Source organism: Schistocerca piceifrons, chromosome X (genome assembly GCF_021461385.2).
Source record: "Schistocerca piceifrons isolate TAMUIC-IGC-003096 chromosome X, iqSchPice1.1, whole genome shotgun sequence".
NCBI classification, from domain to species: domain Eukaryota; kingdom Metazoa; phylum Arthropoda; class Insecta; order Orthoptera; family Acrididae; genus Schistocerca; species Schistocerca piceifrons.
The window spans coordinates 359,310,009-359,326,137 of record NC_060149.1 but is presented as its reverse complement, the minus strand read 5'-3'; the positions used below and the strand labels follow the sequence as shown (position 1 = coordinate 359,326,137).

At 44.6% G+C, this 16,129-nt stretch overlaps 1 protein-coding gene and 1 pseudogene across 1 annotated transcript in view; both read left to right on the top strand.

Annotated features, from left to right (window-relative positions):
• Window positions 1–16,129, top strand: part of LOC124722353 — a gene marked incomplete at its 3' end in the record, with an annotated part of 821,905 nt that overhangs the window by 558,069 nt on the left and 247,707 nt on the right. The window lies entirely within an intron of this gene.
• On the top strand, window positions 13,054–13,171 carry LOC124723723 (annotated as a pseudogene).

The following is a 16,129-nucleotide window of genomic DNA, read 5'->3' as shown; positions in this document are numbered from 1 at the left end:
ATATTTTTACGATATATTCCTAGGATCACGATATCAGACAGGCTTGAAACTTTTGTTCATATCTTTATCCGTTTCCGATATACGGGGGTTCAAAGTTACCCGACTTGTATACCTAAAAATACGTGCATAAAATCCGGTATGAGCTGTAAGCTTAGTTTTACGTTATTTCAATTTCACATAAGTAAACTATCAAAACTTTACTGACCCGTTAAGTTCTTTTCATATGAATGACATGCCGTGCTGTAGCAGGGAATAGAAGGGAACCAGTGGAAAGATGTTCCGAGTGGAGCACTAAAAAGGGGAACGTGCTCCTGTTTAAAAGACTCTCACTGAAAAGTAGGGTACAAGCTGAGTAATCCTACCTTCCTCAGCCCCTTTAAAAATTTTCCCAAAAACAAGCATGTGAACATATCCACGGTTTCTTGTGGTTAGAGAGGAGAAGGCAGCGGGAAACAGTCGGAAAAGTAATCAACGCTAGAAGACAGCAGACAGTGGTTATGGAATAGAAAGAGCGAAGGAGACAACGGCAGTGTGAGAGAAAGAGAGGAGCACAGCGTCAGTGGAGCATAGTTGACAGTGACAGAACAGTGCTAGGAAAAGAGTGAAGTGAAGGAGACTGTGCTAGTGGAACAGGAATAAAGGGAAGGAGAAAGTGGGATTGGGTGAGAGCTAGTGATAATGAGAGAGAGAGTCTATGACAATGACAGCGAAAAAAGAGGAAGATAGTGACAGTGAGAGGAGAGAGCAGCAGTCGGAAGGAATGAATGAAACTGTAGCAGTAAGGGACAGCAAGAGGGAGACAGTGACAGGTGACGGTAGTAGTAGGACAGAACGAAGGGAACTGTGTCGCTCTGTCACTGCCTCTTGCCTCACAGCTACAAAGAGATAATGACAATGAGTTGGGCTGAATGAGTGAGACTGGACAAGTGGGAGGGGATGAGCACGAGCCACTTACAGCGATGGAATAGAGGGTGTGAGCGTGTTGCAGTTAGTGGAGCTTGTGGTAGCGAGAAGTCAGTTGCATGTTAAAAAGAGCGCGAATATGTCCGCATGGCAAAATTTTTGAGAAAATTTCTAAATGTATTGAGAAAGGTGCCGGCCGTGGTGGCCGTGCGGTTCTAGGCGTTCCAATCCAGAGCCGCGCTGCTGCTACGTTCGCAGGTTCGAATCCTGCCTCGGGCATGGGTGTCTGTGATGTCCTTAGGTTAGTTAGGTTTAAGTAGTTCTAAGTTCTAGGGGACTGATGACCACAGCAGTTGAGTCCCATAGTGCTCAGAGCCATTTGAACCATTTATTGAGAAAGGTACAATGAGGCAACTAGTACCCCAGTTTTCGTTCATAGTCATTTAAACAGGAGCATATTCGACTATTTTTTGCACTTCGATAAGAGAATTTTTCCGCTGATGGGCTCTAATATCCAGCACATTATAGTAACACAGAATTACACTATGTGATCAAAAGCATCCGTATACCTGGCTGGAAATGACTTACAAGTTCGTGGCGTCCTCCATCCGTAATGGTGGAATTCAGTATGGTGTCGGCCCACCCTTAGCCTTGATGACAGCTTCCACTCTCGCAGGCATACGTTCAATCATGTGTTGGAAGGTTTCTTGGGGAATGGCAGCCCGTTCTTCACCGAGTGCTGCACTGACGAGAGATATCGATGTCGGTCGGTGAGGCCTGGCACGAAATCGGCGTTCCAAAACGTCCCATAGGTGTTCTATAGGATTAAGGTCAGGACTCTGTGCATGCCAGTCCATTGACAGGGTGTTATTGTCGTGTAGCCACTCCGCCACAGGCCGTGCATTATGGACAGGTGCTCGGTCGTGTTGAAAGATGAAATCGCCATCCCCGAATTGCTCTTCAACAGTGGGAACCGAGACGGTGCTTAAAACATCAATGTAGGCCTGTGCTCTGATAGTGCCATGCAAAACAATAAGAGGTGCAAGCCCCCTCCACGAAAAACACGACCACATCATAACACCACTGCCTCCGAATTTTATTGTTGGCAGTACACACGCTGGCAGATGACGTTCACCGGGCATTCGTCATACCCACACCCTGCTATCGGATCACCATACTGTATACCGTGATTCGTCACTCCACACAACGTTTTTCCACTGTTCAGTCGTTCAACGTTTACGCTCCTTACACCAAGCGAGGCGTCATTTGGCATTTACCGGCGTGATGTGTGGCTTATGAGCTGCTACTCGACAATGAAATCCAAGTTTTCTGACCTCCTGCCTAACTATCATAGTACTTGCAGTGGATTCTGATGCAGTTTGGAATTCCTGTCTGATGGTCTGGACAGATGTCTGCCTATTACACATATTACGACTCTCTTCAACTGTCGGCACTCTCTGTCAGTCAACAGACGAGGTCGGCCTGTACGCTTTTGCTCTGTACGTATCCCTTCACGTTCACTTCACCATCACATCGGAAACAGTGGAAAGGGTGTGGAAATTTCACGTACAGACGTTGACACAAGTGACACCCTGTCACCTGACCACGTTCGAAGTCCGTGAGTTCAGCGGAACGTCCCATTCTGCTCTCTCACAATATCTAATGACTAGTGCCGCGCGGGATTAGCCGAGCGGTCTAAGGCGCTGCAGTCATGGACTGTGCGGCTGGAACCGGCGGAGGTTCGAATCCTCTTTCGGGCATGGGTGTGTGTGTGTTTGTCCTTAGGATCATTTAGGTTAAGTAGTGTGTAAGCGTAGGGACTGATGACCTTAGCAGTTAAGTCCCATAAGATTTCACACACATTTGAACATTTTTTTCTAATGACTAGTGAGGTCGCTGATATGGAGTACCTGGCAATATGAGGCAGCACAACGCACCTAATATGAAAAACGTATGTTTTAGGGGGTATGGCTCAAAATGGTTCAAATGGCTCTGAGCACTATGCGACTTAACTTCTAAGGTCATCAGTCGCCTAGAACTTAGAATTAATTAAACCTAACTAACCTAAGGACATTACACACATCCATGCCCGAGGCAGGATTCGAACCTGCGACCGTAGCGGTCGCTCGTTTCCAGACTGCAGCGCCTAGAATCGCACGGCCACTCCGGCCGGTTGGGGGGTATCCGGGTACTTTTGATCATTTGGTGTATTCTTGTTGGTTTTCTTGCATTAGGCAGATACAAGTTACTACAGCTCAGGCAAACGATCTAATGACAGTGTAAGTATGGAACGGTTGTTAGGTACGACACTATAGCCAGCACAAACCTGCAACTATATTGCAACATATTTGTCAAGTAGTAAATACTGTTCACCTCTTTAGCTAGTATTGTAACTGTCACTCGCTCCGTCGCTCACCTACGGTTGCAATTTCTTCTCCTGTAACGACCTTTCGTGCCAACTCCTCTGCTCTGTGCTGTTTCTTTAGCCATACAGGATCGTCGATGGCGAAACGTTGATGCTGCTGTCGATTACTGCGAAAGGACGTGCGGCGCTGGCTGTATGATGTTGGGCTGGCCGCTGTCTTTCAGTGGGCGCCAAAGCACGTGTGGCTGACAGTGGCGGTCCGTCGGCAGCTGCTCTGGGTCGCGCTATTTATTGATACGCGGCGACAGTCGGCGGCGCAGGTTAACGACCGCGCCGGGGACGGTAAATATTTTGCGACGGCGCGCGGCGGCGTGGCTTTTGTCGCCGCAGTCTGCGCTGACCGCCTTGATCGGCAGCGCCCGCGTTGACAGACGGCGGCGGCGCGTCTCCCACCGCCTGCAGTCTGCACACAGCTCCCACATTATTATTAGCAGACGTACGAGATGGACAAGCGAGATGCCTCTTCAACCGAGGAGGACTTTCTTGGCCCAGATATTCGTACTTACTACAGTAGCGCAAAAGTTCATCATCTCCTTCGTAATCTTAACTGCTTCATTGAGGGCAACGGGTACGTCGATTCGATTCGAAGGACGGCGACGTCTCTGCTGACTCAAAGTTTCTGATAGCAAAGATAAATGATACCCCTCTTTCAAAAAGACTCTCTGCCTCCTGAATTCAACTTGGAATACGAAGTACTGAACTACCGGCCCACAGTCTTCTATCATCCCAGAGGGTCGGATCCGCCATTCACTTCTTCTGCTGGCGTCTCCCTGCTGATTGCGTCAACGTGGTCGTCATCTGCCAAAATTTGCAATTGCAGCTCCTGTACAAATGACGGCGTAAAGCCACTATCCTGCGGTAAGATTAGGCTTCTGACGGAAACCAACACCTACACTGGCGAAGTTATTGTAGTCAAGGAAGCCCTTCAATATGCGCCCTATACGTTCGACGACATATTTACTGTCAGGAGAGCACTGGAAAACATAGAAAAGCAGAAAAATGGTTTAAATGGCACTGAGCACTATGGGACTTAATTTCTGAGGTCACAGTCCCCTAGAACATAGAACTACTTAAACCTAACTAACCTAAGGACATCACACAAATCCATGCCCGAGGCTGGATTCGAACCTGCGACCGTAGCGGTCGCGCGGTTCGAGACTGTAGCGCCTAGAACCGCTCGGCCACACCGGCTGGCTAGAAAAGCAGGAATGGGACTTCAATACTAACCACCATGTGCTCGATGTAATTAAGTTAATCTACCAGTGTGTAAGCCAAGAGACAGTTTGGTATCTCATACAACGAGTAGACGGACCACCTGGAGAAATAAAGTGTGATTAATTTCCAACCTTAGTACACTTGCCATCCACACACAGGTTTCGTTCCTGATGTAAGGGAACAAGTCCTTCAAGAATGGTCACAGACGTGACAAATCTCACAACAGTCCGAAGAAAGTCATTACGCCGAAATACAACCGAGCATTCGGATAAAAACCTGGTTTTTTCCATTTCAAGCTATCGAGACATCATACCACTACTATAACGAGCATCAGGCTAGGTCACGGCTTTTACTCTTCGCATCTTCATAGGATGAAGGTTCAGCAATCTACATACTGCGAATTCCACCCAACTGACATTACAGATCTCAACCATGTGATACTAAGGTGTTGTCGCTACACCAGACAAAGCCACAAGGAGAAATTCCCCAGCATACAATTGTGATCGACAATTTTCGGCAGCTGTCGACAGAGTTGTTGGATATCCTTGTGAGGGATATCGTGCCAAATTCTGTCCAAATGACACGTTAGATCAACATCTCGAAATGGTTTGAGGGTCATACCCATAATGCTCCGAACGTTCTTAACTGGAAAGAGATCCGGTGCCTTTACTGGCCAAGACAGGGTTTGGCAAGCACGAAGACAAGCAAGAGGACATTATCTTGCTGAATTGTAAGCCCAGGATGGCTTGCCATGAAGGGCAGCAAAGCAGGGAGTGGAATACCGCCGACGCTGTGCTGTAAGGGTACCGTGGATAACTATCAGAGGAGTACTGCTAAGAAAAGGAATGGCACCCCAGACCATCAGTTTATTGTTGAGCCGTATTGGCGGGCGACATTCAGAGTGGTATCCCACCGCTTTCCGGGGCGTCTCCAGACACTCTTCGCTGGGCATCGAGGCTCAGTCCGAAGCGGGATTCATCACTGAAGACAATTGTAGTCCATTCAATAAGATTCCAGACCATAGCCCTCCAACCAGCTCGGAAATTTTGCGATCTCACGTACCGATTGGACAGAATTTGGCACTATATCGTTTAGGAGGACATCCAACAACCCTGTCAAACAATTCCAAGTTGGATAAGAGCCAGAGGTGGACCAACGCTTTATTGACTTTCTCAATTTCTGAGGCTCTTCCTCTTGAATAAATCACCGACTTTTTCTGAAAAGGTGAACATTTGTTTGCCTGTAAATGTACATCACATCTACCGATTTCCACCCGATTCGGATAATTTCCTCGAGGTGCGTCCTTTTTTGTTAAGAGTGTCAATTGTATAACAAGTCTGTAATTACTCACTTCTCTGGCTAAATTGTCAACGCCAAAGGCAAATAAACAAATATATACATACGGGTGCACCTGTTGTGTTGTTATCCACAAATATTTCCGATGCTGCTTAAAATAAACTAACCTGGCAAAATAATAGTCATTACCTTAAAAGAAAAATTGCTGATCGTTTTCGATAGCTGTAAATAGCGTTGGTGGACTAATAAGGTAAGAAATAAAGAGTGTTGAGACAAAAAAAATTGGAACTGGTACCAGGTGGTCATGTGACTCACCTTCACTGAATTAAGCTATGACAGTGTAGTGGTGTGCATTGAGCTTATGTATCAATCGGTCGTATTGTATCAGTGCACTAAGAAGAGCCGACGTGGTGTCGCGACAGAATGGTAGAAAGGAGCTATCGTGTTTGAACGGTCCCATGATCACAATGGGAATGAAGTTGCCCAATTTGTTAGTGTATCAGTGCGGACTGCCCGAAGTGCCTACGAGGAGTGGTGCATCATTTACAGTCATGTGACATGGCGTAAGAAGGGTGATCGTCAAAATATCCCAATAAGGAACAGACCTCTCCGTAATGCACACTACCTTGCTTACAGTGTCTGCCACCGCTGTTTGATTAGGATTTCTATAATGCTCTCGCGCTCACTAAACGAACCATAGAGAAACGCGCAGCTCTTTTTTGAATCCTGTCTACCTGCTGTATTAATCCTACCTGGTAAGCGTTTAGGACGATTAGCTGTATTCAAATACAGCCGCAAGGAATGTTTTGTAAACCACTTCATTCGTTGATGGTTTACATTTCCTTACGAAGCTTCCAATGAATCTCATTCTGGCGAGTGATTTCCCTGCAATTATCTTTATATAATCGTTCCGCATAGATATTCCTAGATATTTAAAAGTTGTTTCCAGTAATTTTTCGCCAATAGCGTAGTCGAACAGAAAGGAGTACGTCCGCCTAAAGTGTTAAATTTATTTATGTTTTGTAACATTACTTTAAAATTTTTAAAATCAATCATTCAGTTGTATAAATATAATTCCAAGTACAATGTGAAGTTTGGTTACTTTTATTTTTACAATATGCCTATTTCAGCTGAATTACCATCTTCAACTCATATGTAAGTAAATGGTTCATAATTTTGGTACATAATTTCTAATTTTATAGGTAATTATTATTAGTTGTAATTTTATAGGTTATTATTTAATGGACATCATTATTATACATTTTTACCTACGTCTGATTGTTTTGATAGCCACGCTATATCTGTGGTTCTGTCACTGTCTATTTGCTTGTTAATTACGTTCCTTTGGTCTCACTGGAGTAATAATAGTAGAGTATCACCTTACATGACTTATTATTTTATGAAGGTGTCAGATTATATTCGTTATATCAGTCATTTCGTGACATATTTGAGAGATACTCCAACGATATTGTATGGTTGCAGCTAGTCCTGTTTATCAAGTGCTTATGTAGGTATTGATTTTTGATACTGTTATACTTTTTTTCTATGTGTTATGTCTATATCTACATTCTTTTTTCAACGTTCGGTACTACTTATAAATTTTTGAAGTCCTAATTTCTTAGATTTTATTTTACTTATTATTTGCAAATAATAATTAATATAAGAACTAAGAAATTGGATATTTGCATATCCATATATGGACATTCAAACAATAAGTAAAATAAGAACCAAGAAATTAGGACTACAGAGCTATCTCAGATTTCGATGTAATATCAAATAGACGATTCTCATGAGAGAAACCTCGACTAGTGTCAACTGTATCCTGCTGCGAAGAGAGATCAGACAGCCCATGCGCTCATACCTTCTTTTTGTTCTCATATACTGCAACATTCCGTTCGTTCGTGCGTCGGAGCTTGTGTAGCATCACGCGAAAACAAACTCCTGGGGACGCTCTGAATCTATGTAATCTTGCCGATGTGCTGCGCGCGACACAAATTACGCCGTATACTGCTCGGAAGATTTATTTAGAAACGTTTATTAGCAGACGCGGATTAATTGCCTGCACTGTTATACGACCAAATCAATATAAAAAAGGGTCATCAGACTCGCTTTAACCCTCGAGGCAGGATTATACTTCACTAATCAAAAGACAATAATGAAACATCCTGTACCTATCTGACTACTTTCAGGAAAGAGCCAAGGTACGAGCACTGGCTGGAATATGTTCACCGCTAACAGTTCAATATACTACCCATAACTGCCTGTTAGCAGTTGCCATGATAATTATCATAACAGCATACAAGGACACAGTTCAAAGTCAATAGGGACAGACTCTCACCAAAACATCACTCTCCAGTTTCTGTACTGTAAGAAACAAAATTTATTGACATGAATTAACCCTAGCCAACTCGGTTACTTTTATTTTACACCTCCTCTAGCCAGTTAATGGCTCAACACTCTGCTCTAGGGTCTCTCTCTTTACTGAACAAGTCCACATTCACTAATACACATCTATCGCCTGCCGAGAAAGACAGGGATGTGCCTCATCAGAATTCCACACCCATGCCTGGGAACGCACTTCGGATTCTCTCAGTCTTCGCCATCGATCAGGTTACTTAGCGCAGAATCGAAGGATCACCTATTCGCAAATTTTGACATACACAATGAAAACAAAAACGCCACCTAATACAATAACATAGAACTACGAAAGGCGGGTCAAGAAACGTAGTATTTCAAACCACATATACAGTGTGCACGCGTATAATTGCAGATGTTTCTATTGGTGAATGATGACGCAGTACTGGAAACATTACATCAGTATTTACGTCATCCACAGACTAATAATCATAGCTATTAGGTGTAAAATGTTTTTAGGTTGGTTGTTACCTCCAATTACATGTGGAAAGTGCAAGCCATTAATGCTAAGTTTCCCCTGGGCAGCAGGGCAGACGTTGAATGTGTGACTCGTCGACGCGTAACGGTTGGTCTACCCCAACAGGCGTAGTGCAATTAGTGGTGCAGTTACGACCGTGCGGAAAACATCACGTAGTAAATTATGAGACGTGTTTGTGGGCAGACTTTTCGGCACACAGAGAAAACAACCATCACACTCATATGTGTGCAGTTACTGCAGATAAAAAAAAAAAATCTCCAGTTACACTCGTTACACTTTATATCTCGCGTAATGAACATAACGTAAAAATTATAGAAACTCATGTTTAAACTGAGGAGTACCGACGTACCGACAGCCGTTCTTCCGAATGGAGTCCTCAAATACAGTAGCAATGAGGCAAAATGGTGCTGATAAACTACGAACACTGTGTGGCATTAAACGAAATATAGACGTAGGTATGAATATGTAAACGTGATATTTTGGGTGGACCATGTTGTGGTCTTATGAGTGATCCACTGCGCCACTAATTGCGAAAGACAGTAACAAAATAAACGGTCGCATTAAACTAATGGATAACGAGTGGATGTTTAAGACGCAGTGTCGCTTTCCAGCCAACTGGAGGGAATTATCCCGTATACGGCAGCAGAAGGCGCTGCTGGAATGAGATCATAGCCGTCACTTGCGCAAATATCCCGTAACTGGAGCGAATAGAATGTGGCGTGATATATAGTCGCATTAGCATATGTCACGTGCCTAAAATGCCAGCCGACGAGTGTGAAAGTGCCACTTCCCTCTCGTTGATATTCATAGCTTAATGCTGTTACTTAGCGCCGCAATTATTAACTAAATCTGCTAATTATCGCGCTTGTGAATGACGGTGTGTCTCGAAATGGAATGGTCCAAGGGGGTGATGCAATTCCACTTAAATCACACCGTTGAGATCATGCTCCTGTTCAGCAATTTGTCTCCTCGCACCGCAGTCGGTGAGCTCCTTCTTTTCCTTCCATTACACAACATCAAGTCCTGAATAGCGTCACTGTAATGTAGTAACAAGTTTCGTACCCTCTCTTATTGTAATTACACAGATATCCATAATAATAAAAATATAATACAGCTTTGCGTAGTCATTTATCACATTGATCTACACACGGTATATTACGATGAGGGAAAAAGGGACAATGCCTGAACACTTCGGTGTGTCCCAACAATAACGAAGAAAATCAGTCATGAAATACGGTTTCGAAGTAATAACTAGACGGTATTTGCTGGGTGAAGTCATTAACAAGGTAAGGCAATCAAAGAGCTGTTCACTCTCCACATTCAGATGATGAAAGTTCCTGAAAGTGACAAGGAATGGACGGCATGTAGCTGAAGTCCGATGATTTCTGTCTAACGATAGGTTGAAATGCACGATCAGATCCGCGCATATGTAGGGGAAGGCGGGGCAAGATGGGGAAGCTAACTTTAAACCCTTACAAAAGGGACAAAAACAAACAAATCCAAGTAGGTTTGATTATCATTTGTTTGTTTAACAATTGAATTACAATAGCATGCAAAGAAACCTGCAGACTTGTTACATTTAGTTAGAAATATCTCGATTTGAAACATACACTACCAATTCCCCATCTTGCCCCATATGCGGGGTAAGATGGGGAACTAGCATTAATTCATCTCTAAAGCTTAAATAAGGACTGGAATAACGAATCATCATCACTTTCTGTCCCTACACAAGTGTCGTGGGCACCCCGTCGCTGAAACACATATTTCTGTGGCACGTTGAACTGTCGAGCAGCCCTGAAAGAACCCATATGATCTTCCATAACATCATTTACAGCGCCTTCCATTGACTCCAATGACCAATCTTGCCTAGACGTTTGTCGCCGATACTTGCGAACCATCTGAATAAAACACGTGGAACGTACTATTTAGTCAGATCATTCCTGTATTATACAGTAAATACCATATTTCCAATAGTTAATCGTTAAAGCATGGCAAGAATACTGACTTTGCACGTTTTGTGTATTTTTATTCACCATATAGCCTAAGGCATACTTTGTAATTAATTTGGAAAGTGTTGGAATAACGAATACCATTCTATTTACAATTGTATTCAACGTATAATGTACGTGTTCAAAACCCGCAGCGAGGTAAACACATGAGACGATAAGAACGTAATGGTTGGACAAATAGTAGGGGCAGGACGGGGAAGCTCCCCATCTTGCCCCACCCCGTCTTGCCCCCTACCATTCTGTCAGGTTACATTACGCCTACATGAACACTATGTAGTGAACATTGACTACTGACACAGCAGTTTACTGTTAATAAGACGTGCTATTCAGTGCTATATATACAGTCTGGACAAATGTTCACGAAACACATGTTTAAGGACCTCGAAAGGTGTAAAACATTGCAAATCAGTATAACAATTGTACGTACCTTGAAAAGTTCACAGAAACCGCCGCGAAACTAAGGTTCAGCAATGTCAACACACTGGGACCTGTGTATTGATGATGTTGACGTAGCTATCCACAAATGGCAATACTCTGACTGTAGCTTATAGCCCTTCCACGTCTTATCCCACCTCCCCGTCTTGCCTCACCTTCCCCTATAAAGCTCATAATTTAGGATACCTGTTGGTGACGAAATTAAATCTTCCATTCCGTATGTATGTTGCACTGAAACGAGCATTTGTGTCAGAGTAGAACTGAGCTGCTATGTGGTGTTTCTGCGTAGACAGTAATTCCTGTCCACCACAGATTATTCTCCCGTGAAATTATATACGATCCAGTCACATCAGTATGACCACCTGCCCAAAGCTTGAATAACCACCTTCTGCAGCGCGGACGTGCAGGAAGGGAGTCATTGATATTCTGGAAATTACTGACAGAGGTGTGGAGTCGTGCCCATTCCAGAGCCGTGGCCATCTGCGATAGGTTTCTCGATAGAATATCCGTGGCGCGAACAGCCCGATCGAGGTGGTCCTACAGATTCTCGATTTGATTTTAATCCGGGGAATTTGTTGGCCAGGGTGGTATGGTAAACTCATCCTGGTGTTCGTTCAACCACATACGAGCACTGCGAGCTGTGTAACACATTGTATCTTCCTGCTGGAAGATGCCACCGTGCAGAGGAAAAACAAACTGCATGTAGGGGTGGACATGGTCCCAAAGGTAGGTTCATACATGTGTTGATCCATTTTGCCTTCCAGAATGACGAAATCGCCCAGGAGACTCCCCATAAATATTCCACAGACCATAACGCTCCCTCCTCCGTACTGGACCCTTTGCTTTCAGACGTGTCACGCCGTACACGACAACTGCCACCTATCCGACGGAGCATAACAGTGAGTCATCTAAAAAGATCACATACCGCCAATCAGTGGACGTCCATTTGCGGCATTGGCGTGGAAATTGCAGCCTTCGTCACCGATGAACAGCAGTGAACATGGGTGCATATACCAGTCGCCTGTTGCAGATGCCCATAAGTAGCAACGTCCACTGAACGCCCGTTGAGGAGATACTGCTGGTAGACCGTCTGTCTATGGGTAGTCACTTGCTTAACAGCTGACGTCTATTAGCCCGTACGCATCTCGGCAGCCGTCGTTCTCCCCTGCCGTGTACGGACCATGGTGCACCAGAGTCGCCTCGGCGCCGTATTTGCCACACACGGTATAGTTTAACCACGGCGGCACAAAGTTATCCGTTCCGGAAATGCTTCCACCCTTGGCCCGAAAGCCAATGATCACGTCCTTCTGGACGTCAGATGAATCACTCAGTTTCTGCACAACGACAATGACTGCTCGGTTTTCAGCGTCCACCCGACACACTTTATATACCCTTCAATGCTAGTGCTGCCACCATCCTTCTATTCAAATGGTTTAATTGGCTCTGAGCACTATGGGACTTAACTTCTGAGGTCATCAGTCCCCTAGAACTTAGAACTACTTAAACCTAACTAACCTAAGGACATCACACACATCCATGCCCGAGGCAGAATTCGAACCTGCGACCGGGTAGCGGTCGCGCGGTTCCAGACTGTAGCCCCTAGAACTGCTCGGCCACCCCGGCCGGCATCCTTCCGTGAGTGGTTACTGCACGCTGAAGTCCAACATGACGTTTCATATTGTTCATAGCAACAAAATGTAATTTTTGAGTACATGGACTTGATATAGTGCATAACATTTTTAAATAAATTCCTAGTTTATTATAGTATTACCTTTGTTTTCTGCGTAAGTACTAAACGTGACAGGAACATCCGCATTCAGAAAAAAATTGCATGCAGAAGTAAAGCAGTGAGAATATCAGTGACTACTTAAATATGTGCCAACGGCCTTGCCGCAGTGGTAACACCGGTTCCCGTCAGATCACCGAAGTTAAGCGCTGTCGGGCTGGCCTAGCACTTGGATGGATGACCATCCGGTCTGCCGTGCGCTGTTGGCAAGCGGGGTGCGCTCAGCCGTTGTGAGGCAAACTGAGGATCCACTTGATTGAGAAGTAGCGGCTCCGGTCAGGGAAACTGACATACGGCCGGGAGAGCAGTGTGCTGACCACATGCCCCTCCATATCCGCATCCAGTGACGCCTGTGGGCTGAGGATGGCACGGCGGCCAGTCGGTACCTTTGGGCCCTAATGGCCTGTGCGGGGGGAGGAGAGACTTAAATACGCAGTTATTGATACCGGGAAGGAACTGATTACTCTTTTCTGCACGAAATTGAATTTACATTTTCACTGATACTTTGAAAACAACTGAACTGCATGCCAGGGGTACTTCTCATTGTACCGCATATATAGGGTTTTTCCCTTTTTATTCGCGTTTGGAGCACGTGAAGAATGATCGCTTAAATGTGTGCGCAGTTGCATCAACTTTCAACCGTCTGCCAGTTCAGGAATGTCAGCAGATGTGTAACGTTCCCCCCCTCCCCCTCCCCCTCAGGGGGTCACACAAACACACACATCTGTGATCATTCATGCTGTCCTATAGTATACGTTCAGTATCTCCCGTCAGTACTATCTGATATGGATCCCACACACTTAATCAATATTCTAGAATGGATATCACGATAGTTTTGCAAGCAATCTCCTTGGAAAATAGGTTGCATTTCTCCTCTATCGTAACAATCAATCGAAGCCTGCTACCTGTTTTATTTACGACTGATTCTTTGTTATCATTCTATTTCTTATCCCCGAAAATTGTTTCAACCAAGTGTTTATATCAGTAGACTGATTCCACTAGCGATTCATAATTCAATTACATGAGAACTCAACAACAACAAATCTGCTTTCTGGCACAATACATTGCAGAACGTGACGTCGTAAGCGACTCTCTGAAACATAGCTCGCGTGAGGGTGCTCTTTCTTGGTTGAATGTGTTATGAGGTATTTCTGAGCAACACCTGTACCACATAATTAATAAAATTTCAGAATTCTGGTCCATATTACGCAATCGTGACACGGGACTGTGAGAAGTGGCAGGAAGTCGTTCAGAGTTAGTTGACAAACGGCCGAGTCTTCCCTATTCCTCTTCTGGCAATCCTCGGATGTAGGTCATCTTCACAACACACGAGGAAGTGTGACCATTAAGACTGTGGATGTGGACGCACTTTGAATCTGCTGCCAAAAGCAACAGCCGGCGGGGAATTTATGTCGCGGTTCGCTGACTGATATACGCATCCTTTACACACTAAGCGGGATTGGTTCAATTTGCGGAGCCAGTCAGCTAGACTGGGCAATTAATTCGCCTGACATAGTAGGGCCCAGTAACTCACTGCCGCCCCCGCCGCGCCTGAATTATGGAGTTGTACCCCGGCTGATAGCGTCGGAAGTGCGTACATCATCCGCGCCGCCTGGCACGCAAACTGGACTCGGCTTTTAAAGCGATTAATGCTCCATTAAAAGCAGTTTACAAGTGCCCAGTGTCACTGTGGCCGCAAGAGACAGATTTCCCGCCTTCGAAATGCGAAGGACGATTCGTGCCTCATTAAAGCTACGCAGTTTACTCGGTAACCGCTCCCCTCAGATCCAAACTTTCCGCTTGGCCTACATACTTGTACATGTAAACAGAGGCTGCACCCTGATATATAAGTTCCGTCCTCCTTTTTAAACCTGCGTTTCCTATTAAAAAATTCCACCCTGCGTGTCTGGCCGTGACTTGAAGGGTGTAAGTTCAAATCTGAGCTTGAAAACTAATTATTTTTATAGACATTTTAATGTGCACATCCCATCTTCAACTTATATACATCTTCGTTGGGTGCCCGAATAGAGATGGGAGAGTGAGAGTGAGACTTACGTAAGACTTTTCGTATGATAACATTGGTGATAGTTCATTCGAGGCAACGATCTACGTGTACATTCATACTCTGCAAGCTCCCGTACGGTGCGTGGCGGAGGGTACATTGTACCAGCACCAGTCATTTCCTCTTCTGTTCCATTCACAAATATATCGAGGGAAAAATGACCACCTGTATGCCTCCGAACGAGCCCTAATTTTTGTTATCTTACTTCGTGGTGTTTACGAGAAATTTACGTTGACGACAGTAGAATCATGCTACAGTCAGCTTCAAATGTCGGTTTTCTAAATTTTCGCAATAGTGTTAATCGAAAAAAGCGATGCCATCCTCCCAGGAATTCCCATTTGATTTCCCGAAGCATATCAGTAATACTTGTGTGTTGTTCGAATCTACCACTAACAAATGTAGCAGCCCGCCTTTGAATTCATTCGATGTCTTCATTAAATCCGACCTGATAAAGAACCCAAACCTCAAACAGTACTGAAGAATGTGTCGCACTAGTGTTCTACATGCCATCCTTTACCACACTTTCCTAAAACACTCACAAGAAACCGAAGTCGCCCATTCGCCTTCCCCACCACAATCTTCGCATGTTCGTTCAATTTCATACATCTTTGCAACGTTACGCTTAAATAAACTGATTATGTCAAGAGGCACGCTATTAATATTGTATTCGAACATTACGAGATTTTTTTCCTACTCATCTGCATTAGCTCACATTTTTCTACATTTAGAGTTAGCTGCCATTCACCACGCCAATTACAAATTTAGTCTAAGTACTCTGCGTCGCTCTACACTCACTCAACAAGTACCCCTTTCCGTACACGACAGCCTCATCATCAAACAGCCGGACTGCTGCTCGTCCCGTCCGTCAGATCCTTTATGTATGTATGGAATAATAGCGGTCCTATGACACTGCCTGGGGCAATCCTGACGAAACCCTTGTCTAGGGCAACATACTGGGTTCTGTTACTTAAAGAAGCCTTCGAGCCACTCACATATCTGGGAACCTATTCCGATAGCTCGTAACTTTGTTAACAGTGTTCTGTGGAGCAACGAGCCAAACGTCTGCATCTACATCTACATACTCCGCAATCCACCATACGGTGCG